The sequence below is a fragment of the Macrobrachium rosenbergii genome, chromosome 41 (genome assembly GCF_040412425.1).
Source record: "Macrobrachium rosenbergii isolate ZJJX-2024 chromosome 41, ASM4041242v1, whole genome shotgun sequence".
NCBI classification, from domain to species: domain Eukaryota; kingdom Metazoa; phylum Arthropoda; class Malacostraca; order Decapoda; family Palaemonidae; genus Macrobrachium; species Macrobrachium rosenbergii.
In genome coordinates, this window is record NC_089781.1 from 71,187,267 (window position 1) to 71,210,305 (window position 23,039).

Below are 23,039 nucleotides of genomic sequence, written 5' to 3' on the forward strand. Positions count from 1 at the left end.
TAGAGCGGACAAGTTCTGATGGAACCTCAGGAAGTGGGGCTGTCTGAGTAGATCTTTCCTCGACGGAAGGATCCTCGGAAAATCTGCGAGAAGGAGAAGATCTGGGAACCACTCCCTCGATGGCCAGAATGGAACAATTAGTGTCATCTTGGTGTTCTTGTGGTTCCTGAACTTTTCCAGGACCTTCCTGATAATTTTGAAAGGTGGAAAAGCGTAAAGTTCCAGGCAATCCCAACTCATTGTCATTACATCCACCCAAAGTGCCTTGTCGTCCGGATCTGGGGAGCAATATACGGGGAGGCGTTTTGTTCTGTCTGTTGCAAACAGGTCTATTAGCGGACAACCCCACAGATTCCACAACTGTTTGCAAACCTGCGGATGTAAGGTCCATTCCGTGGGCAAGACTTGATTCTTCCTGCTTAAGAGATCCGCTGTTACATTCCTCTCGCCTTTTATGAACCTGGTCAATAACGTGACCTCGTTCTCTTCCGACCATTCTAAAAGTTCCTTGGTCGTCTGATACAGGGAGAAGGAATGAGTGCCCCCTTGCTTTTATATAAGCAAGAGCTGTCGTGTTGTCCGACTGAACTAGAATTACCTTGCCTTTTACCTCTTGTTGAAATTGCATCAAGGCTAGATGTACTGCTTTCAGTTCTTTCACATTTATGTGCAGTTCTTTCTGTTCTTCCTGCCACTGGCCCAACATTCCTTGTTGTCTAAAGTCGCTCCCCACCCCTGATCCGGCGTCTGACAAGAGTGTGAGTCTGGGTTCTTGATATAAAGAGAATTCCCTCCTCTAGTCTTTCTCTTTGAATTCCACCAGACCAGCTCCTTCTTGATCCGATCTGAGATCTTGAAAAGAAAGGAATCCGGATGGGTTTTGCGTGGCCATTGGCTTTGTAGATAAAACTGCAGAGGCCTCATCTTGAGTCTCCCCAGTTTCTGAACTTCTCCATCGAGGCTAAAGTCCCCAGCAAGCTCATCCACTGGTTGGCTGAGCAAACCTCGAGATGTAGAAAGTCGTCTATCTTGCTTAGACACGACTCTACTCTCCGTATTGATGGAGAAGCCCGAAAAGCCAGAGAGTCCATCCTCACTCCCAAATAAACTATCTGTTGTGATGGTGAGAGGGACGATTTCGGAACATTGACTAGTAGACCTAGTTCCTTTGCCAGAGTTAATGTCTTTATTAGGTCCTCCTCACATTTGGCTTTGGAGTGTGCTTTCATAAGCCAGTCGGCCAGATACATTGACATCCTTATTCCTTGCAAGTGAAGATTCTTCGCCACCGTTGACAGAACTCTTGTAAACACCTGAGGTGCAGTTCACAGTCCAAAACAAAGAGCTCTGAACTGGAATACTTTGCCTTGGAAAACAAACCTCAGGAACTTCCTTGATTCCTGATGGATTGGAACATGGAAGTACGCATCCTGGAGGTCTATCGAGACCATCCGGTCGCCAGGTTGAAGACATGCCAACACCGACTCCGTCGTCTCCATCGAAAATTTCGTCTTTTTTACAAAAAAGTTCAATGTGCTCACGTCTAGAACTGGCCTCCAACCTCCCGACGCCTTGAAACTAAAAGAGGCGGTTGTAAAACCCGGAGAGCATGGGGTCGGCACTAATTCGATGGCTTGTTTCCTTAGTAGTGCTTCTACTTCTTCTCGAAGGCGCAAAACTTCTGAGAGTCGTTGGAGTGCGCTTGAAAAGTGACTGGGCGTCCGACAACGGGGCTTCTGTTGGAATGGGATGGAGTACCCTTCCCGAATCACCTGTAAGGTCAAGGATCTTGAGTGACCTTTTGCCAGGCCTCCGAGAACGACTGGAGTCTGGCACCTACTGCTATGTGGAGGACAGCACACTCATTTCTTCTGTTGAAAATTGGAAGGTCGAGTAGAGGATTTCCCTTTCCCATGGAACTTGGAAAAGGGCCGAGAAGCAGACTTGCCCTTGAACGTCTTGGAAGTGTCTGAAAACACCGAAGTTTTGGCGGAAGTTGCTACAGGAGTAGCCTTCTTCGGTTTCTTTGCTGACTGAGCCAACAGGTCCTGTGTTGCTTTTTGTGTGAGAGCTTCAGCAGTCTCTCGAACTAATTCCTTCGGAAACAAGTGGTCCTTCGACAAAGGGGCAAAGAGGAGAGCAGACCTCTGGCTGCGGGAAACACCCTTCGCCAAAAAAGAGCACCAGAGTTGTCGTTTCTTCAGAACTCCGGTTGCAAAAACCGAAGTTAGCTCCAAGGCACTATCGCATACTCCCTTGTCTATGCAGTCGTCTACCGAAGTGAAATCCGTCAACTGCGCATCCGAAAGTCCGAATTCTTTGACTTTCCTAGCCAGAGCCGCCACTGACCAATCTAGGAAACTGATGACCTCCACAACAGCGAAAATACTCTTGAGAAGATGATCCAACTCCGACTGCGTGAAGAAGATCTTCGCTGATTGAAGAGCTGTGCGACGACTTGAATCCACGAGACCGGAGAAGTCCCCTTGAGCGGAGGCAGACACACCCAAGGAAAAACGTTCTCCAGTCTTGTACCACATGCGGCTGCGATGAGCCAATCTGGAGGGTGGAAGACAAAACATACTCTTGCCTTGCTCTCTCTTGTCTGAGAGCCAGGTATTAATCTTCTTGATAGCCTTCCTGGCTGAAATCGCCAATACTAGGCGTGTAAAGGAGCTGGATCCGAGGCATTGTCCCTCTTAAACTGCGATCTGGGAGATGCCGGAGTCGAAGGCAAAAAGAGTCCCAAAGTTCTCAACGAAAAACTTAGTAACCCAGAAGATTTCTCCTTGATTCCTGGAATGTCCTCTTCCATTTCTACATCTTCTTCATTTTCCTCTTCTTCAGAAGACACAGGAGACAATTGGTGTGCAGGAACTGTTTCCTGACGAAACGTAGGTCGCACGGAATCGAAAGTCTTGCGACCATGCCGATGTGGCGCTGAATCCGCCAGGTGTGGTGCCGCGCCAAGCTGAAGTGGCGCCTCGCCAACAGAACGTGGCGTATCCGGAGCCAGAGAAGAATGCTGAAGCGCCTGGTTGAGCCTCTTCACTGGTGCATGCGAAGTGGGAGGCTCTTGCGCCAAGACTTGTGGCGCATTCAAAGGAAGCGCCTCCGCAACAGGTGCTCCCGAAGCAGCACGAGCGCCACAAAAGAACTGAATAAGATCCGTCAATTTGTCCGTAACTTGAGCGACAAAACGGGGATCTTGTTGACCGGTAGTAGGAGGAGGCACTATCTGCGATGAAGCTGGACGAGATGTAGACGCTCCTGGTACGAAATCACGCTTATTACTAGCAATGGTACGCGTAGGTTCCTTCCGACGAGGGGGCGGATCCACTGAAGAGGAGGAGGAAAAAGCTTCAGGATCCTCCCAGAAGCTACAGCCCGCTTGTGGATCCGTCAACGATCTTTTCTTAGGAATCGCTGCAGGAGAGACAGAGCGAGACCTCTTGAGAGGGCGAGAAGAATGCTTGAAGCGCCCACTTGAGGAGGAGTCAAAGAATCACCACCACTAGAAGACACATCCCCAGCAGCGCCTTTTCTATGGCGTGGAAGCATCCTGGGATTGCACAACAGGAATACTTGAGGGGTGACTGTTGGGAGCAAGCCCCACTCGCCTCCTTTTGGCTTTCGACATGCCCTCTCCCTGAACCAGGGGAGTCCAACAGAGGTCTAGACCTGGGAGAACGAGTGGGCCGAACAGACACCTCCTCCACTAACACTTCACTTCGAGGAGCCAACTTTTCAATGGCTTGGCCCATCGTCTGGATGGCCGAAAGCACTGCTGAAAATTTAGTGTCCATCTGGACTTTTAACTCTGACACGGTGATAGGATTGGGATCAACAGGGTCGGACAAAGGAGAGTTAATAGGAGAGGGGTTAACAGATTGAATTACCTGCCCTACAGACTTAGCAGATGATGACCTCTGCGAAGCCTTCCTAACTCTGTCCTTTTCTAACTTTCGTAGATATTTCTCTAAGGCTGACCATTCATCCGTTGTTAGATGCATACATTCCTCACATGTATTCTCTGAATTACAAAATTTACCCCTACATGAAGAGCAAACTGAATGGGGTCGATAGCCGCCTTGGGCAATCGAGTCCTATAGCCTAAAGCACAATATCTATACTGAGATCCAGAATCAGACATATTGTACAATGAATTAATTCCAACCACAAATTGCAAAGCGCTAGCTAGCAAAAAACCACAAAGAAATACTTAAGTATAACTTGCAGACAAAAAATTCAACCAAAAAACGAGACCGTGTTGCCGGTCTCTCGGCAGAAAACTTAATGGGTTCTAGAACATTGTTGGGATAGTTCCTTGTTACCTATAGAGGGCGCTGGTAGAGGGATCACCTAGGTGTTTATAGCGCTAGCGCGAAATTTAAAATTTTGCCGTGACGTCAGAGACGACAGCTATATGTAACTACCAGGTAAGTTCTATAAGTAAAATAAGAAATTACTGTCCCCAATAAGAGGAACCTTAAGATGAGAGAAATAAAAAATTTCAAGTGATGAAGAAACAAAACATACTCCAGCCTCAAATAAACAGTGAAAATAACTTTCATCTTAAACTGCAGAATAAGAAACTAGCTATTTCAACCTAAAGCGCATCAACCAATGAAGAATATGAAAGAGGCATGATAGAAATACAGCAAAAGGAAATCATATGAACTCAACAAGCTCATCATGATGTTTAATGAGCAACTAAAGGAACTGAGATTGAATCCACCAGCATCCTCAATGTGGATGCCATTAGTGTTTCTTGAAAGAATAATTTTACTTTCTTATATCAATGAACAACTGAAAAATATAATCTTCAATTTATTTGATAACACAATTACACAAATGAAAAGTGAAGCAGAAACTTACAAAGCAAATTGCATTTGTGCAATGCAACTAAGTACCAAAACAAAGAATCTCAATTTGAAGCACCTTAAAAAATGGATAAATGTTTGAAAGAATACATGGTAACAAAATGTAAAACATTCAACACTACAGTAAATATAACAAAATAGATTAAAATAGATTAAAAATCAAGGATTTAACCTGAAGGGGAATTTGAAGGAATGAGGCTAATGAACCATGTCACTTGTGTAAGTTGTCCTGGATATGGCAGTGTTGCTCTTTTCAATTGATACTCTTACCTGGTCTTCTATGACTTTGGTCATAAAGTGAGTGAGGGGTGATGTAAAGAGGTTGCTACACAAAACTAATGAATATGAAACAGACATTACAGAAATAAGAGCAAAAGTAAATCATATGAACTCCACAAATCATCAAGCTAATGAAGATAGTCAATGAACAACAAAAAGAACTGAAATTGAGTCCACCAGCATCCTCAATGCAGATGCCATAAGAGTTTCATGCAAGATAAAATGCACTCTTATATTAATGAACAATTTAAAAATATAATCTTCAATTTATTTGACAACTGAACTACACAAATGAAAGGTGAAGCAAAAACTCTTAAAGCAAATTGCATATGTGCAATGCAACTATGTTCAAAAACAAAGAATCTCAATTTGAAAGCCCTCAAAAAATGGATAAATGTTGGAAATAATACACAGTAAGAAAATGTAAAACATCCAACACTACAGTGAATGAATATAACAAAATAGATCGCAACAGATTTGCAGAGCAATTAGTCACCATAACTTGTCCCATGACAAAAACATCAACAGTTGCAATTGCTCAAAGACCAATCTTTGATTTTTGTGTGCCAATTTTGTCTTAAAAGAAGGGTGCCTATATCCCAGGGATCTAACCTGAAGAGGAATTTGAAGGAATGGGGCTAATGAAGTATGTTACTTCTTGTAAGTTGTCCTAATTATGATAGTGGTTGCTCTTTTTAACTAATTCAAAAGGTATATTCACCTGATAGATTTGGTCTAAGGGTCAGATAACTTTCTGCATCTTGTTGCCAGTTTATGGTTGGCTTTGTAGCAGGAGAACCAGCTCTCACGTGATGTCACCATTTGACTTTACAAAGAACAGAGGAGGGAGAAAAGAAAATATGGGGGCCTCTGTATGGATAACAGTTTGAGTTACCTTCCATCAACATGGGATCACTGGGCACTGTACTGATTCTTTTCTTACTATCCATAAGAGCAGAATGTGGTGGTATATATGTCAGTTAACCTTGATCTACAAATGTTTTGCTATTAACCTGTCCCTAACATAGCCACAGACTTGGTCTGAATTGTGCCAACTTATGCCTCACACTGTGGAAAAATCAAAACAACAAAAAATAGTATAAAAAACTGAGTAGATAAGGGGGAATATAAAAGTAAATCTAGAAAGACTCCAGTTTGCAGAAGACTACTTGACAGAAAATATGGAAAGGCAAATGGGATAAAATGCTCCCAAAGGGAGCATTTTTCCCATAGTCAACCAATTAAAAAAGGTAATTTGGAAACAAGAATTTCAGGTTGACCTCCAGAAATCAGTGAATTATTCAAAAAGCAATGGTTTGTACCAATACTAAAGCATGAATTTCCTAATTGCATGTCAATACTAACAGTTAAACAAGTGACTGCCCAAATTTTAACAAACAGCAAAACAAATCAATATGGAAATTTTGCCACACTTTTTGGTCTTGTTGAATGATAAAATTTTAAGTTTTTTAAAGTTACCCAATTTTCTTGAGTAAAATTTTAATTTTACCATTGAAGAAAACTCCTCAGTCCAGCCCTGTGAGTTGTGAGCCTGACTCAGGGGGTAGGTTAAGTAACTAAGAGTAATAAAGATAACAACAAACAGCAGCTTTGCTATCAAAGCTATTTAGTTACTTCATACAACTGCATTTGTATTGTACTGAGGAAATCAAGTTACTGTATGCAGTTACATAGAGAACCAACTGATTTCGAAGGGATTCTGAATACTGAAGCAGGTAAATTTCATGGAATTTTATATATACTGTGGACCCTCACCTATTCGTGGTTCTACATTTGCGGCTTCACCTACTCACGGATTTCTCTGTGGAACACATAATACACATTATTCATGGAAAATTTCACATATTCACAGTATTTTGCATAAAGAAATATTTACAAATTACTGGATTCTCATATTTTCATGACTGAATGCACTTTTTGTGATAAAATATTAAAATATTCAGGTATATGCATTTTTGGGGGATTTTTTTTATGTTTTGAACTATCCAAATAAGGGATTTTGACAAAGGAAAATTCTGTTTCTGGGGGAAGACCTGTGTCACCCAGTGAAATTGGTTCCAATTAGCACATTTCTAGGTTTAAGACTGCTATACAGTATCTGGTATGCTATACAGTATATACCAGAGAAAAAAGCTATGTAGGATGCTGGAGTTACTACCTCCAGTTCGAACATCTCATACAGATGTCGGTATATACCGGGGGTGAGCTATTACGCTTCCACAGGCCTTCGTCCAATAGACTTCTCAATTCTCAAAGACCCAAATTGGATGAGGCGTTACAAACTTGTAACTCGGAATACTCACCCGACCGCCAAGTAGGCGTCATCACGAGACTGACACGTCATTCCAAATTTAGCCCCTACCAAGCTGAGTATTTCACCTGGGGGAAAACGAGGGGTGGGTCACTGGGTGACACAGTGTCAAAATCCCTTTTCTGGGTCGACCTGTGTCAGCCAGTGAAATAGTAACAGAGAATTAACTATACGAGAGCTTGGTGGCCCGCCTCAGAGAGTACACAAACGGAGCTAAAATAAAACATTTAAAGAAAACTTCACTGTGTTTTAATACAGACAATTCAAACATTATCACAAAAATAGGATTCAGAGGCACACAGGTAAAAAATTCATAAATACACAGTAAAATTTTGAGGTACTCAGATAAAAATTTTTGAATACTAGATATTAATCCAACTAGTATACTTAAGGCTAACAAAATAAATGACAATGAGGCATCGTGGAAATAAATGGGCTAAGCTAAGGGGCAGAACTGACCCAATGGAAGACGCAGGGCAAGCAGGTGAGACAGGGGGTCAGGGATTAAATTCATATAAACTAAACTTGAGTTGGACCAGGGGGGGACCACACCACCCACTGCAACTGTGGAAAATTTAAGGGCCTCTAAAGACTTAAGATAGTGGCATTTAAATACTTTTGGTGATTTCCAACCCGTGTATTTCTTAAGTTCATCAAAATTCATATAATGAAAAAAGTTAGTGGAAGTGGCCACTGCACGAACACCATGGACCTTAGGTACCGATTCCGGATTTGCTTGCTTAATGAAATAAAGAATTTGTTGTCTGATGGCTTTGAGTGAGATATTGCCCCCCCTTCCCTAACAAAAAGGGGACCCGAAGTTCTATTAGAGGTCCTATCTAAGTAAGCCCTTAAAGTATTGACTGGGCAAAGAGATAAATCTTGTGGAAGAGGGACAATCTTCCGAGGAGACCACCTATTCTGCGGGTCTTTGTTCTTTGCTAAAAAACTAGGATCTGGGGATAACAGAACTTCACCTGACGGGAGGAAATCAACATGATTAGATTCTCTAGAAAGAGCAGACAGTTCAGAAATTCTAGCCCCTGAGGCTAGACTTACTAAGAACAGAGTTTTCCTTAGCAGACTCGGATATGAACATGAAAGATTATCAGTGTCTGATGCCAACCTAAGAACATCATTTAAGTACCAGGAGACCGTGTGTGGACGGGTTGCTGGTCTAAGGCGCGCACATGCTCTAGAAATAGATGAAAAATATGAGTCTGAAAGATTAATATTAAAGCCATGTAAAAATATTCTTTTTAAAGCAAGTTTAGTTGTAGTAACGGTACTAGAAGCCAGACCCTTCTCAAATAATGACCAAAAGAAAGAGATTGCTAGGTCCGTGGTCATCTCATGAGCATTTGATTCTCTCAGAAACAAGGCTAATTTCTTAACTGCCAAGTCATACTGCCTGAGGGTAGATTCTCTTTTATCCGACTCAATAAATAATATATTAAGAGGGTCAATTTTGGCGTCTTTAAGCGCTGCGTATTTCAATGAATCCCTAGCCACTGGAATTGAGCTGCTGGGACTAAGCTTGATTTCTTCCTGTTTATTTGGAAACAGAGGTATTCCAAAAAATTGATAACTATATTGGCTGCTCTTTGACACTCTTTGGCACTGGGTGCCCAAGTGATCCAATCGTCCAGATACGCAGCCAACATGATCCCTTGGGACCGCAGCTCTTGAACGACTGTCTCTGCCAGTTTGGTAAAAATTCGAGTGTGCGGTGTTGAACCCAATGGCATGACCCTGAAGGAGTAGGCTTGTTTTCCTAGTCTGAATCCCAGGTAAGGGGAGAAGTTTCTTGCAATAGGGACGTGATAATAAGCGTCTGTAAGATCTATAGAGGTGGTGACGGCCCCACGAGGAAGTAGGGTCCGTACCTGTGAGATTGTAAGCATGCGGAATTTGTCACATTGAATGAATGAATTGAGGCGGGACAGGTCCAGAATTACTCTCAGCTTGTCTGAGTCCTTCTTCGGAACACTGAACAGACGGCCTTGAAATTTCAAGTGTCTGACTTTCCTTATTGCATTCTTCTGCAAAGTCCTGTAAGTCCTGGGAAGGGTGTTGAAGGAACCTGATTGGTGGGGGAGGCCCCTTGCACCAGCTCCAACCCAGTCCTTTCGAGACTATGCTGTGGGCCCACGGACTGAAGGCCCAACGGTCCCTGAAGAGGTACAATCTCCCTCCTACCTGGGGTGTCTCATTGATTAGGGGAAGGTCTGCTACCTTTGGTCCCGCGGCCTCCCCTTCCTCGTGAGAGGGGCCTGGATGGTGCTCTACCTCTGTAGGCAGCTCTAGCCCTGCTTCCTCTTGCAAATCTGTTATAGCCTCGAAATGTCCCCGAGCTTTCAAATGAAACATTGAAAGCTGGGGACGTCACGAAAGTTGGTGTAGCGGAAGCATGTTGACTCGGCTGCACCAAAACGAACTGCTGTTGGGGTTGTGCCTTAGATGTGGAGGGCTGCCCGACCTGAGAAACTGGAACAGCCTGAAGCACGCACAGTTGGGGCTTGAGGTCTCTTAAAGCCCTGGAACCTCCTAAACCTCTTCCCTTTAGGTTAAGGGCCAGAGGTCTCGGAAAACTTCCTCTTAAAAGGAAGGTCCCAACGAGAACGAAGACTTTGGTTGGCTCTAGTAGCTTCAGCCATAACTGCATTGACCTCATCCTCCAGAAAGAGATTAGGTCCCCAGATAGAACTTTTTATTAGCCTATTAGGTTCATGTCTGATAGTGGTCTCCGTAAAGATGTGTTTTCTGCAATTTTGTCTGGCTACAAGAAAGTCATAAAGATCTGACTGGAAGGAAGCCAGAAAGGACTTCGTAACCACCTGAAACAAGGGCTTGTCATGATAGGCTAGAGCTGTTACTTCAGACATAGCGACTGCGTGCAGGGAACGACCTAACCTGCACCTGGTTTCAAATTCTGTTTTGAGCAAAGCTTCCGGAATTCGAGGAAGATGCTCACTGAACAAGGCGGAGGCACACTCAGGATCAAGCTTCCCTACTGTAAAAGTCGCCGGAGCTCCCAACCAACACTCTGAGTCTCTGGGAAAAAGGAGAGAGGTGGATTCCGTTTCCCGGAGCTGAGGCACAGGCTTGCCATCTAAACCCGCTTGGAAAGTCAACTCCGCAATTTTAGTAGTGCAAGGAGTCGGAATGGCATCACCAGTAGAGAACATCGTGAAAGACCCTTTAAAAGGAGTGAGCTTAGTGTTTTCGCACTCCCAACTATTGAGAGCGCGCAACAGAGTAGATTGAGCTTGATCCTTTGGGAAGATAACCGTCTCCTTAGGGACCTTGTCAGACCTAACCCAGGCTTCTTCCGTTAGCCTGGCGAAACCTGGATAGGGGGGAACTAAGTCGGGCGGGAAGAACTCCAGTTCCTCCAAGCGACGGGTGCCTAAACCTTCGATGGTCAAGGTGTCAGTATGTAAGGGAGCATGTAAAGGGAGGTAGTCTGGAGGCATCCGGGACAACATGGGACTGGGGCGTTGCTCTGGACTGGATGAACCCGGAAATCAGACTTTCTTGGGCTTCCACCTTCTCCGTCAAAGATTGCATAGACTCTTCGGAAGACTTCAGGCTTGAAGCAATATCACCAAGCTTAGTGTCAGCTTTAGAGTCGATCTTCTCCATCAAGCGATTTATGAAGGCCTCAGAATCAAAGTCAGGCAGAGACTTAGCCTTCGAAATTCTGGATCTCGACCCCTTATGAGGGGGAGCAGCCTTAACTATTGGTGATACTGGTTTGGGAACCGGAGATGACAGAGAGGGAAGCCTTTGAGATTTAGAAGGTTTTGAAGAATCTTTCTTTTTCTGTGTTTTATAAACCTTGGGCCTGACAGATTGAGATCTGTCCCCAAGGTTGGCTGGATTCCGGAAACCCTGGAAAGAAGAGGATGAAGAAGAAGGTGAATTAAGAGATGGAACACACAAACCAACCCTGCCTGTCTCACTTACCACCCTACCTTCAACCTGATGGATGTCAGCTTCGACAATCATGGGTTCTGAATGTAAATTAATAGCCGCCACCTCTTCCGCTACTTCTCCGCACAGGGCATCGTCTTGGGAGGATTGTGTATCCAGCCGAATCTTTTCAATGATCGGCGCAGCTAAGTCCTTTGGTAAGGCGGCGGAAATCCGGGCACCAGGGTAAAGGAGACTACAAATCTCCTCTGAAAGGATGTACGGTTTACCAGCTGTCACATTCCTCCCGAATCCGCCGACCCAGGACTTCAAAGACGACAGTGCAGCGGAGTGGATTACAGGTTCAGTGCAGTGGAGCGGATTACAGGTTCAGCCTGGGAGAGAAGGCGGAGTTAATAAAAAATCCCTCCTGAAAGGAAGAGCTATAAGAGGTAATATAATCGAAAGAGACTACAATTTAGTCGACTCTCGACACTTACTGATTCATCGGACGCCAGTCCGTAAAGGGCATAACAAATCTCGCACCCTTCTGGGTGCCAAACAATTCCATCTCCAACATGAACCGCACAGCCAGAGTGAGAGCGGCACACTTCGTGACTGAACGATTGATGGAGAATGGCTGAGCACCCAGGTTCTTCACAATGTACCATCTGTAAGTAGGAAGATGGTAAATGAGTACCATAAGAGTAGGCGCCGCCGGAATAAGACCGGCGGCGAGAGGGATTGTTAATAACGTAAAATTAGTACAAGGCAAAAAAGGGACAAATGTTTTTTTTTTAAATCAAAATAAGCGGAAACGTTATAATATTCCGCCGTAGGGTATGTAATGCTCCGCTGCCAGTCACTGATTTCGTTGTATATACATTTATGGGAACGGAGTTCCCATGGCGGAGGGTGAAAGGAAATACCTCTCCAACAACCGCGGTTCACCATAGTGATAGAACAACGAAAAACAGGACTAGACCGGCGGAGATGAAAATAATAATAAAAACCCCGAATGTTATCATGCATACGCGGGACAATGTTCGACACACAAGCTGCCAACTGGATAGACATTGGAAGCAAGTCTACGAAGCACCGCCCGGAAGAAAAAGAGGGAGGTAGTGATATAAACCTGGTGGAACGACAACTGGTCGAGTGGGCAGCACTCTCCAGATGCTGACTATACCACCCAGGGGAGGGGGGAAACCGAACAACGATGAGCGGCTACCCCCCCCCATACAGGGGAAACGCACAGGTGACGTCACTAATCATATGACGAAAACTGAACTGCATACACGAGAGAGAAAGAGACCGTAGCCTACATTCCAACACCCAAGCTTTGGACTAGACAGGGGGCCAGTGGGGTACGCCACTGAAATGGGGAGAGAAGGATCAAGGTCCTAGTTCAGCCAGCCACATAAGACTAGAACAAGCAGGGAGGGAGGAAAGTGAGGATTCCTCACTCTACAGGCACTCGTAAACAAGGCAAACCTAACCTCCCCAGCCTAAAGGCTGAACGGGAGATAAAGGTAGCCTAACACCGTGTAAGAGAACAGCACGTCTAGCCTAAGGCTAAAAAACTATATCTAAGATAACAATTCAATAAAAACATTTGAAAAAGGACAACATATAAAACACATATATAAAAGCATAAACGAATTGGTGAAAAGACAGGCCAAAACAGGCCGAAGCATCGGGCATAAGGATATCGTGTGTATCCCAAGATGGCCGCCAGAACGCCAAAACGAATGCGAAACTTAATCTAAAAATATAAAAGTCATCCTGCCTTGTAGAAAACAGCTAACATCATAAATAAATACTTCACACCAAGGAGAACATATTAAAAACTGGAGGGGAAGAGAACTGATAAAAGGGACCCAAATTCTATTGTCAGAAAATGGGAGACCCACGGCCTAAATGATAATGGATAGGCAAAAACACAATCTCGTCCCCAACCAGCACTCGATGCAAAGTAAAATACATTTTCTCCACAGACTCCAAATTATATGGAGTCAACAAAAACAAGGAGAAAAACAAACAAAATAATATAAAAAATGTTGAGACTGAAGATCAAAATGTAAGAGGCAAACATGGAGCATACGCTGCATATGGGGCAGCGCTGCAAAACACTTAAAACGAAAAATCGTAAGATAAAAACAAATTAAATTGCCTCTAAGACCAACAATCCAACCAGAATTAGTACTCAACTTAGATGGTGATAAAACCTCGGTGGAAGACATGATGAGCTGCCAAAAAGAAATTACGATCGTACACAGAACAGAACAGAACACGATCGCTGCTAAAATTGGAATGACGTGTCAGTCTCGTGATGACGCCTACTTGGCGGTCGGGTGAGTATTCGAGTTACAAGTTTGTAACGCTCATCAATTTGGGTCTTTGAGAATTGAGAAGTCTATTGGACGAAGGCCTGTGGAAGCGTAATAGCTCACCCCCAGTATATACCGACATCTGTATGAGATGTTTGAACTGGAGGTAGTAACTCCAGCATCCTACATAGCTTTTTTCTCTGGTATATATAGCAGTCTTAAACCTAGAAATGTGCTAATTGGAACCAATTTCACTGGCTGACACAGGTCGACCCAGAAAGGCAGTTATAAGCATTTTTTGAGGGGTTTTAAGTATTCAAGGGGGTTAGTGGTACGCATCCCCCGTGAATACCGTGATCTTTGGGTTAAAAATTAAAAACCTGTGGGCTGATTACTCAGGAGACCCACTGCTTGATGGATTCCATTATTACACACACACACACAAAAATTAATTAAAATGCAAATTTGTATTTTTCCTAACATACAAACCCACAACATCATATGACAGGAGATGCTTAATTTTTTAGAATTACAGTTGAAGGGATGAGGAAAAATGGTCTGGGCATGCACATCTGTTGTTCAGGATTTAACAAGTTGACACAGACCGGAAGCGGATGCAGAGAATAAGGCTACTTATAATTAATGAGTTTGTGTGTAACACTTTATATTCTGTGAGAACATCACATTTAGTTTTTTTCCTGAAAAATATAAATAAATTCCTGTAATGGGCCTCATCGTCATAGCTATTTCTGAACCTAATTATTTGGAATCATTAAATCTCATTGCTTCAGGTATAACAGAGGTTTTCTCATTGAATTTTGCCTGCTGTGTGTAATGCCTTTCTGTAAATATTTAGATAATAACATTTACTAAGTGCAAAAGAATTTAGGTATAAAGAGAAATGAAAAGAAAAGGTCTGAAATAGATGAATAAAATGGTAGGAGGAAGGATGACTGTAGGCATATCTACAAAAAATAAAATTAAGGCAAGTGAATTTGCTAATTATCAAGTGTGAATGCATATGAGGTTATAGGCAAGAAAAAGAGGGATGGTTAAGACAACAGTATAAGAAATTAAAGGAAGGAATCATTAACCTAGTACGTAGTTTTAATATCATGGTCAATAGATACACACTTTCTACACTGTAAACACCATACCTAAACTGTCCAAGTTTTAATTGCATCATGGCCTGTTGGGAAAAAACACCCCAACAGCAAATCACTATATCTATGTATGTGGTCAGGTGCAAAGCTCTGAAAATAAAAACAAAAATTTAAAGTTTTTTAATTCAATATTTATGCAGGTGCAGCAAATTTTGATTTGCAGTTAACTTGAATAAAAGGAAAGCAATTGCATTTCTGAATATTACTAGTTGATTTAAATGTACCACACTTAACATAAACAATGGAATACCCACAATGACTACTAAACTCGGAGAACTCATTTGATCTCCATGAGTTTTGTAATTAATATTACCATACAGCATGAAGCTGAACAAGGCAAACAATGAATAAACTACCTCTTCAACAAAACTGACAAACCACAATTAAAATTAATAATAGTCTAATTTCTACTATAAAAATTATATTTTATATAATTTTCAACCTGATGTATTCCAGGTAAAATAACAATGTGAATAAAATAGTAATTACACTGCAAGTTTGCAAATGAGTTATATACACTTTATTTCTTACAGATATATAATAATTTCTCATCTTTCCACAGAATATTGGTCTGGAAATGAATGAAGACGAAGCTGTGAAGTACTGAAAAAGAGATGCAATCCTTAGGGATTCTTCAGATTTGGTCTCGTCATCTGACCTCAGAGAACTCTGGTGGTCTTAGCGCTCCTAGAACTTGGAAACAATTTTGAAAATGAAACAGCAATAATGTCCAGGGCCCTAATCCTCAATGAGGTAAGGCCCCCCACTTGCTAAAGTGTAAGTCCAAGTTATAACCTCAGTAGCCAAGATGTAATATTCTCCATTAAAGCTGAATTCAGTGGCAAATATACTGAAGCAGTTAAGGGGTAAACTCATGCCAGATGTGACTCCTGATCCAGGGAAGGTTGTAGTGCATGAAGAGCAAAAAGGGAAACCATTCTACAGGTCACAGTCAGTCTGGCTACCAACCCCGAGATAACGAGACCAAAAAAAGACCAGCAACAGAGGGGAAAAACTTAATGGAGGGTTATAGGTTAGAGCAGCCCAAGAAGAGATACATCTAACAGACTTGTAGAGTCACCTAGTGAGGCAGCTCACAACCGAGGTCCAGGTCCCAACTTGGTGATCCACTGGAACTCTAGGTACAGACTACTGAAGTAAAAAATTGGAAAGCCATCAGTCATCCCTTTAAATGATGTGGCTAAGCTGAAGACAAGCAGTACAGGGGTCTACACAAAGAAAAGAGTGGCAAATCATTCATAACTCAAAAAAAGGTCTCTGAAAGGACTGAACAGATAAAATGTAGGGGTCCTGGCCCAACCAGTCTCAAAGCATAACCGTTTCAACATCTGATGCCAGTCACACAAGACAACACGGAACACCAGCATTTAAAGGCACAATGACAGATCTTTTCAAATGACCAAGTAGACACATCCTGACTGAAGATCTTGGGGCACCTGTAGTGGGTTCAGTCTCACATATGAAAACCACAAAACAACTGAGGGACAAAAGTGAAACAGGACCTCTCACCAGAGGGAAGGCCCCCACTACCAGTGTACAGAACAAATCCAACCATGATCCATCTGAACTTCTTGAAAAAGAGATTGAGGTAGCAACTTTAACACCAACTTCCGGATAAGCTAGTAGCATTCAAAGACGACAAAAGACACCTGGGGCTAAAGAGAGAAGTGCCATCGAACTTGCTTCTGAACCCTGACCCTATGAACCCTTCACTCACTAGCTGGGCTTCCTGTTCTTAAATCAAGGTGACTGAAAGTATGGGGAGAACTGGGCACCAAGAGACTCCATGCAACAGGCTCCAGCAATTACCCACCAATGGTGACAGGCATGACTTAATCTGGACAGCAGACCTAGGGATCATCACATTACCAATGAAACTTGTAGGAAAAACTGCAGACCCTACCAAAAAAAACAGTACCCATTAAATATCTGGATAAGGAGAAAAAGCACTGGGCAAAGTACCAGAATGCCACTGGAGAGTGGAGAGTCAAAAACCTCCAAAGAACATACACAAACCAAATCCAGGATTCAGCATGGGAACAAAGGACCCACCCAATGCAGTGAAGACTTTTAACGAGAATGAAGGTAATGTGGAAGCATGTGAAAGTTTTTCTAGCCTAACCCATCCAAAAATGATACAATTATGCAATCCACCCACCTGTTCACGTTGTTCTTCTATTATATAATCCAGCTTATGACTACAAAAACCAAACAGACTTACAACCCAAAATTAACAACCTAACCATCAGAGAGCTCTCTCTACCATACCACACTATTCAACACTCCCACCTGCATTTGTTTACCTTTTGTTCCCTCCTGCCATTTTTGTCCTATGACATCACAACAAGGACAGATACTTTTAAACATAAAGAATGCTTTGCTATAAAAACATCTTATAAAATTAAATGTGCTTATACATTTTGTAATGCCCATACCATTTCACTAATGCAGAAAATAAAATGATAATGATTAACTTTTAAAACTAACATATAATCACATTTATCTCCTTCTCCCTCCCCTCCAACCTCTTCTTATCCTAATCCCCTCTAATCTCCATTATTCTCCAATTATTTACCCTCTACGTAATTTCTAATACTTTCCCCTGAAACTCCAGCTTTAGTCAATACATCAGCTATTTGATGCTTTCCTTTTATCCATCACCTCCTTTATTCTCCAGATTCTATTGTTTCTCTTATTGCTGCAATATCAATTTTTAATCTCTTACCACTTACTCCAGTACTTGACTTTATTGCAGTCATTAGGGTTTTACTATCAGTTTTAACCAATGCTTCTAATTTTCTCCCTCCTACCATCTCTTCCCACAAATGTTTGAATTATATCAATTCTTCTATGGCCTCCCCCACACTCAAAGAGCTTCTGCTTCAATGGTGGAGTTTGCTACTCTTCTGGATTTCCACCATATGAAACTTCTCCTCTTACCATCTGTCAAAGATATCACATAACCTAATTGTGTATGACCATCATCAGTATTCCCAAATGAAGCATCTGCGTAGGCTTCCCAGTAAATCTTTTCTTCTTCTAACTCACTTTATTTTCACTTCTCCCATTAAGCTCTTAGTTTTTCTCACATTTTAATCAGCTTTTTCATATCTTGAATCGTTCCTTCTTTAAAAGCTTGACTTAATTCACTAACATCATATGATATTTCTGGCATGGAATGTAGCGATACCCAATTCAATTGTCCTACCACTGATCTATATTCTGTTAACTCCTTTTGTCCTAATACTACTACCTGTAAATCTTCTAGCTTCTCGTTCTCTTACAGAATTTGCCACTGATTAAGGCAAATTCCATTTTCCTTATGCTCTACTATTATTAATCCTATATACTTAAAACTTTTACTTTCTTGTTTTCCTACTTGCAATTTCCCAATTGTTTCCTTTAAAGAGCCTTCACTTCCTCCATAGTAAAAATCAACCATTCAATTTATTGTCTTTCCTCCAAAAGAATATATTAGGTTCTAATCTACTTCCCTCACCTTTAAAGCTCCTCCACCACTTGTACGACCTTACCACTTTGCTGCATCCTTGAGCCCATAAACAGTTTTCTTCCATTTCCATAATCCACTCCAACCATCTTCACTAGGTGGTTTTAAATATACCTCTCGTTGTATTTCGTCACCTTGTAGATATTATGCAGTTTTTACATCTAATGTATAACAATTCCGATCTCTCAGTTTTATTACTGTCATACAAAATTTTAAAATTTCGGCATTGCATGTAGGGGCATCTTTTTCCCATTCGGCCATTTCTTCTTCAAAACCTCTAGCTGCAAATCTTCCTTTACATATCCTTTCCCCCCTTTTACTTTTTCAGTTACTATCCATCTTGTAGATATAGCTTTTTGTCCGTCATTTACCTCCTCATATACCTTGTTTTTTCCCCAACTTTGCAGTTCTTTTTCTTTAGCTTCAGTTATGCTTCTGTTTTCAAATCCTAGCAAAACCTCTTCTTCATCTTCAATTTTTTCTACATGACTATAATCTCTTAAGTTACCCTTCCCTCTTCACCTGACTGTGAGTCTTCTAAATTGTACGAATCAGCCCAAGATTTGCTTGATCTTTTTCCTGCAAGACTTAATATAGTGCATTCTTGTACTTGTCCTGTATTTTTGTTTATAGCTCTAACTCTATTTCCCTTTTTGAATTTGGGTATCTCTTCTATTAATTCATCTGTTATTACCTCACTTTCCCCTTCATCTTCCAGTGTTTCCTCTGCCAAATCTCTTTTTATAGTCTCTTCTATATCTGCATTCCTTCTCCAGCCCATTATCATCTCATTTCCTTCCTGCCCATCTACATTCCCTTCCTTTGATGCAAGGGATTCATCCTTTACAGTGTGTGTTTTGTCTATTTTAGGTATCTTTCCTTTTTCTGGTGATAGTCTTTGAATCCTAGTAACACCCGATACTCCCACTACCTGAGCAGGTCCTCTCCATTCATTTTCATTTTCTCTCTTATAGAATAGTCTCCCACTACTGCTTCTTCAGATTTATGTTCCCTGACATTTTTGTTTAAAGCAATCCTTATTTTATTACAAGACTCATTTTTGATAAATACTTCCCTGGGCTTATGCATTGCATTCAGTGTATCCCTTACTATGCTTTCTTCCATACCTTTGCTTGCAGGACTTGAACTTTCTTCTCCCATTAAATTGTATGAAAACACTAGTTTTATTTTATCTTGATCTCATCAATGATGCAAAATCTGACGATATGTAAAAACAGGTATAAAGAATGAAATGCTTCTCTCTTTACTTCTACTCGTTGTAATTCCTTTGTGTTTTATCTTACTGGTTTCAGAAAATCATGATTTAGTGGTACAATTAATAATGAATCCTATGGTATGATCAGAACTTTCCTATCTTGTGTAAAACATGAGATAAATGAAGAAATATAAACATATTGCAAGTTTTCTGAGCTACAAACTTTAAAGTGAAACAGTGAGCGAGCTGCAGACCTCCCGGTACCAGCCAATCAGAGGTTGCCAAACAAACGTCTCTTAGGCCCAAGAATCTACCTTAAGTGAATCGGCTATAGTAACTTTTTGTTTCCTCTTTTTCTTTCTCTTTTAAGCCATCACTCCACTGTGCTTCTTCTGTTAGCTTTCATTTTTTATCTCCACTTCCCTGACCAAATTGTAGATGTAACTACATCATTGCACCTGTAATTTCCCTTAGACTTTTAAATTTATAGCCAAACCCATTTTACTTATGATTTTCTTACCTGTTAACCATGGTGCATTACCCTGCAAAATTTCTGTCTTCAAATAAAACTTTTTGTTTTTCAGTGTCACTAGTATTTCCATTACTCCTTTCGACTTGTATGATGACTCACCGAAATTAAATACTTTATTAGACTCTTTCTTAGTATCATTCATTCTCCTCAACTCTACCTGATTCAAACCCACGACAATGCATGCTAGTCACAATTCCCAACAAACTGTTGACTCACATCCTGTGTCTAAAATTGCATCAACCTCTTCCCAAGATTCTTCCTCTATTTTACTAACTTCTCCTACATAAACTTTTTCTTCTTTTTGTCCAGTTTCTGATTTCTTCATAACAGTTTCTGATTTCTTCATATTTTTAAAATTCTGAGAACAATTTCTAGCCCAATGCCATTCCGATTTGCATATTACACACAGCGTTACTTTCTCTTCTCTATTTATAGGGTTTTCTTCCACCTCTACCTCGATTCACTTTTCCCCGATATTTTTGGTTTTCCCTCCCTTTCCCAAAATTCTCATAACCTTCTGATCCCAACCATTCCCCTTCCTCTTTATTCCCTAATCCCTCAAATATTCTTTTCAAATTATCTGTGACACAGTTTTATATTCCAACTTTTCTTGACCACAAGCTGCTAATAACATTTGTTTTTTATTTTCTGTGAGATTCGCTTGTTCTAGTACATGTAAACCTTTTGCTTCCCTTCAAGCATGCTTTTACTTGTTGCTCTACTACACTCTGACTCTGCCTTTTCATACCTAATTATAAAAACTCATCTTTTCACTACATTCTCTTTCTATTTTAAAATAGTTTTTCACTGTACTGTAATTTTCCATAAACATATCTTTTAGATGCATTTCATCTAGTTTGGATAGGTTATCTGTGAACCCTCTTTATCCTTGAGTTCATCTCTATCTATTCCTTCTGTACTTTTAAGGCTTTTCCTCTTAAGCTCATTCTTATCTCTATCCCCGGATATTTCACTTCTCCACACACCACAAGCCAATCTTCGACTTGTCCTCTCCATCCTTTTTAATCGCCCTGTGTTCTGCTAAATCTTGGGCAGTCTCTTCTCCATTTCATCTCGCAAAGTTTACCATCAGATCCGTTCATTTTTAACCAACCACGCTCTGCCATCACTTGAAAGTTTTTCTAGCCTAACCCCAAAAAAGGCTACAATTATGCAATCCACCCTTCTGTTCATGTTGTTCTTCTTTTATTATATAATCCAGCTTATGACTACAAAAACCACAAAACAGACTCAAAATCCAAAATTAACAACCCAACTATCAGAGAGCTCTCTCTACCACACCACACTATTCAACACTCCTGCCTGCATTTGTTTACCTTTTGCTCCCTCCCGCCATTTTCGTCCTATGACATCACAACAAGGACAGATACTTTTAAACATAAAGAATGCTCTGCTATAAAAAGTCTTATAAAATTAAACATGTGCTTTTTATACATTTTGTAATGCCCATATTTCACTAATGCAGAAAATAAAATAGTAATGATTAACTTCTAAAACTAACATATAATCAGCATGTCCTTGCAGAAAGCAAAGGGGATGGTGGGTTTCATTGTACCTATAGATATGAGACCAGACACCAGACTACCTCAGGCATCCAGTGACAAGAAAATCAAGAAACACAAGATGATGAGAGAGAGCCACTGGTGCTGGGGAAGAAAGGGCAAAACTTACCCAGAGCAAAGGAGGACTGCTTCCACAGCAGTGCCAGGATACAGCAATGCTGACCAGGAAATGAGTGCCAATGAGAGGAAAGCCAGGACCACAAACTAGGTTAAAGATTGACACTGATGAATACAGTACAGCTGATCCAATGGCTACCCGAAAGGACTCAAAAGATCACAAGTCATAATATTGTAACCACAGAAAACCCCAAGTCAATTATGAAAGGCCATGGAATTGACCAAGAGAGTCATGAAGACATACAGGCAAGCAGTTGCCCAATGAAAAAAGAGCCTGCATGGAGGAGGGAAAAAAAAAAGTTCCATGGGGCCTTGTCACCTCCAAAAAGCCAGCTTCACTGCTAAAGGGAGGCAGATGTCTAACCCAAGGACAACCATCTGAAGGAATGATGACCAGAACGGAGGGGACTATCTATCAGAAGACCTCAAAATTGTTGTGAAATTTTAAGCCTGCCAGACCCCAAGACAAATAATGAAAATAAAAATACTAATTCTATCTCCTAAAATTTTTAGCTTCAAACATACTACAAAACTGAAATGCTGTAGCAGGATTAAAGTTCAATATGTCAAGTGTAAATGTATATACATTTAGTCATTTGAATACATACATATTTTATGTTTATAAAAAAAAACATTGAATACAATGATACACTAACAGATTTAAAAAACCTTTTCAAAACATAACAAGCAATGGCTTGAAGAACAAAAAAACCAATGATGGCATAAAAGTTACATTAAGTAGGAACAAATGTATAATGAAACAGGCAAGAAGAATCAGCTATGGTGAGAGCACAAATTGGCTTTAAGGAAATTCAGGTAGAATATCTAAGCTCATCTTATAAACATATGGTGCAAGAGACACCACTGAAAATAACCCCACCCACAACACCTAAGAGGTCCAGTTGCATACAAGAGTAGGAGGTGAGGACATGATCAATATCACCATAAGCACGAGAAGTGCTACTTGCAGTAATCAGCTCGAAGCAAAACATGCTGAGAGAAAGGCAGTAAGTCCACACTTAACCCCTTCACGCCCAGACTATGCAACCGCTTCACCATACGCTATACCAGATAAACCTGGAAATCAAATATCACAATCAGAGTATGCTTTTCTTCATTGATTATAATGTATATATATGAAAGTGTATGTGTATATATAT

The 23,039-nt window shown here is 41.2% G+C and overlaps 2 long non-coding RNA genes across 9 annotated transcripts in view; one reads left to right on the plus strand and one right to left on the minus strand.

Annotated features, from left to right (window-relative positions):
- LOC136826896 (uncharacterized) overlaps positions 1-22,492 on the plus strand; it is a 106,096-nt gene extending 83,604 nt beyond the window's left edge. Inside the window, exons 4-5 of one of the 2 annotated variants that reach the window (XR_010849740.1) lie at positions 15,465-17,008; positions 21,725-22,492. This is a non-coding gene — a long non-coding RNA (uncharacterized lncRNA). Of the gene's footprint in view, positions 1-15,464; positions 17,078-21,724 lie in introns of those variants that run through there. The other variant, XR_010849739.1, reaches the window with a different exon arrangement.
- The window catches only part of LOC136826895 (uncharacterized), a 98,729-nt gene that overhangs the window by 10,192 nt on the left and 65,498 nt on the right, over positions 1-23,039 (minus strand). For 4 of the 7 annotated variants that reach the window (XR_010849738.1, XR_010849732.1, XR_010849737.1 and 1 more), the window contains 2 exons: positions 14,897-14,992; positions 6,939-6,984 (listed from right to left, as the gene is read on the minus strand). The exons of 1 other annotated variant lie outside the window; for it this stretch is intronic. This is a non-coding gene — a long non-coding RNA (uncharacterized lncRNA). The remainder of the gene's footprint in view (positions 1-6,938; positions 6,985-14,896; positions 14,993-23,039) is intronic. 2 more of the 7 variants (XR_010849733.1, XR_010849734.1) reach the window with 2 other exon arrangements.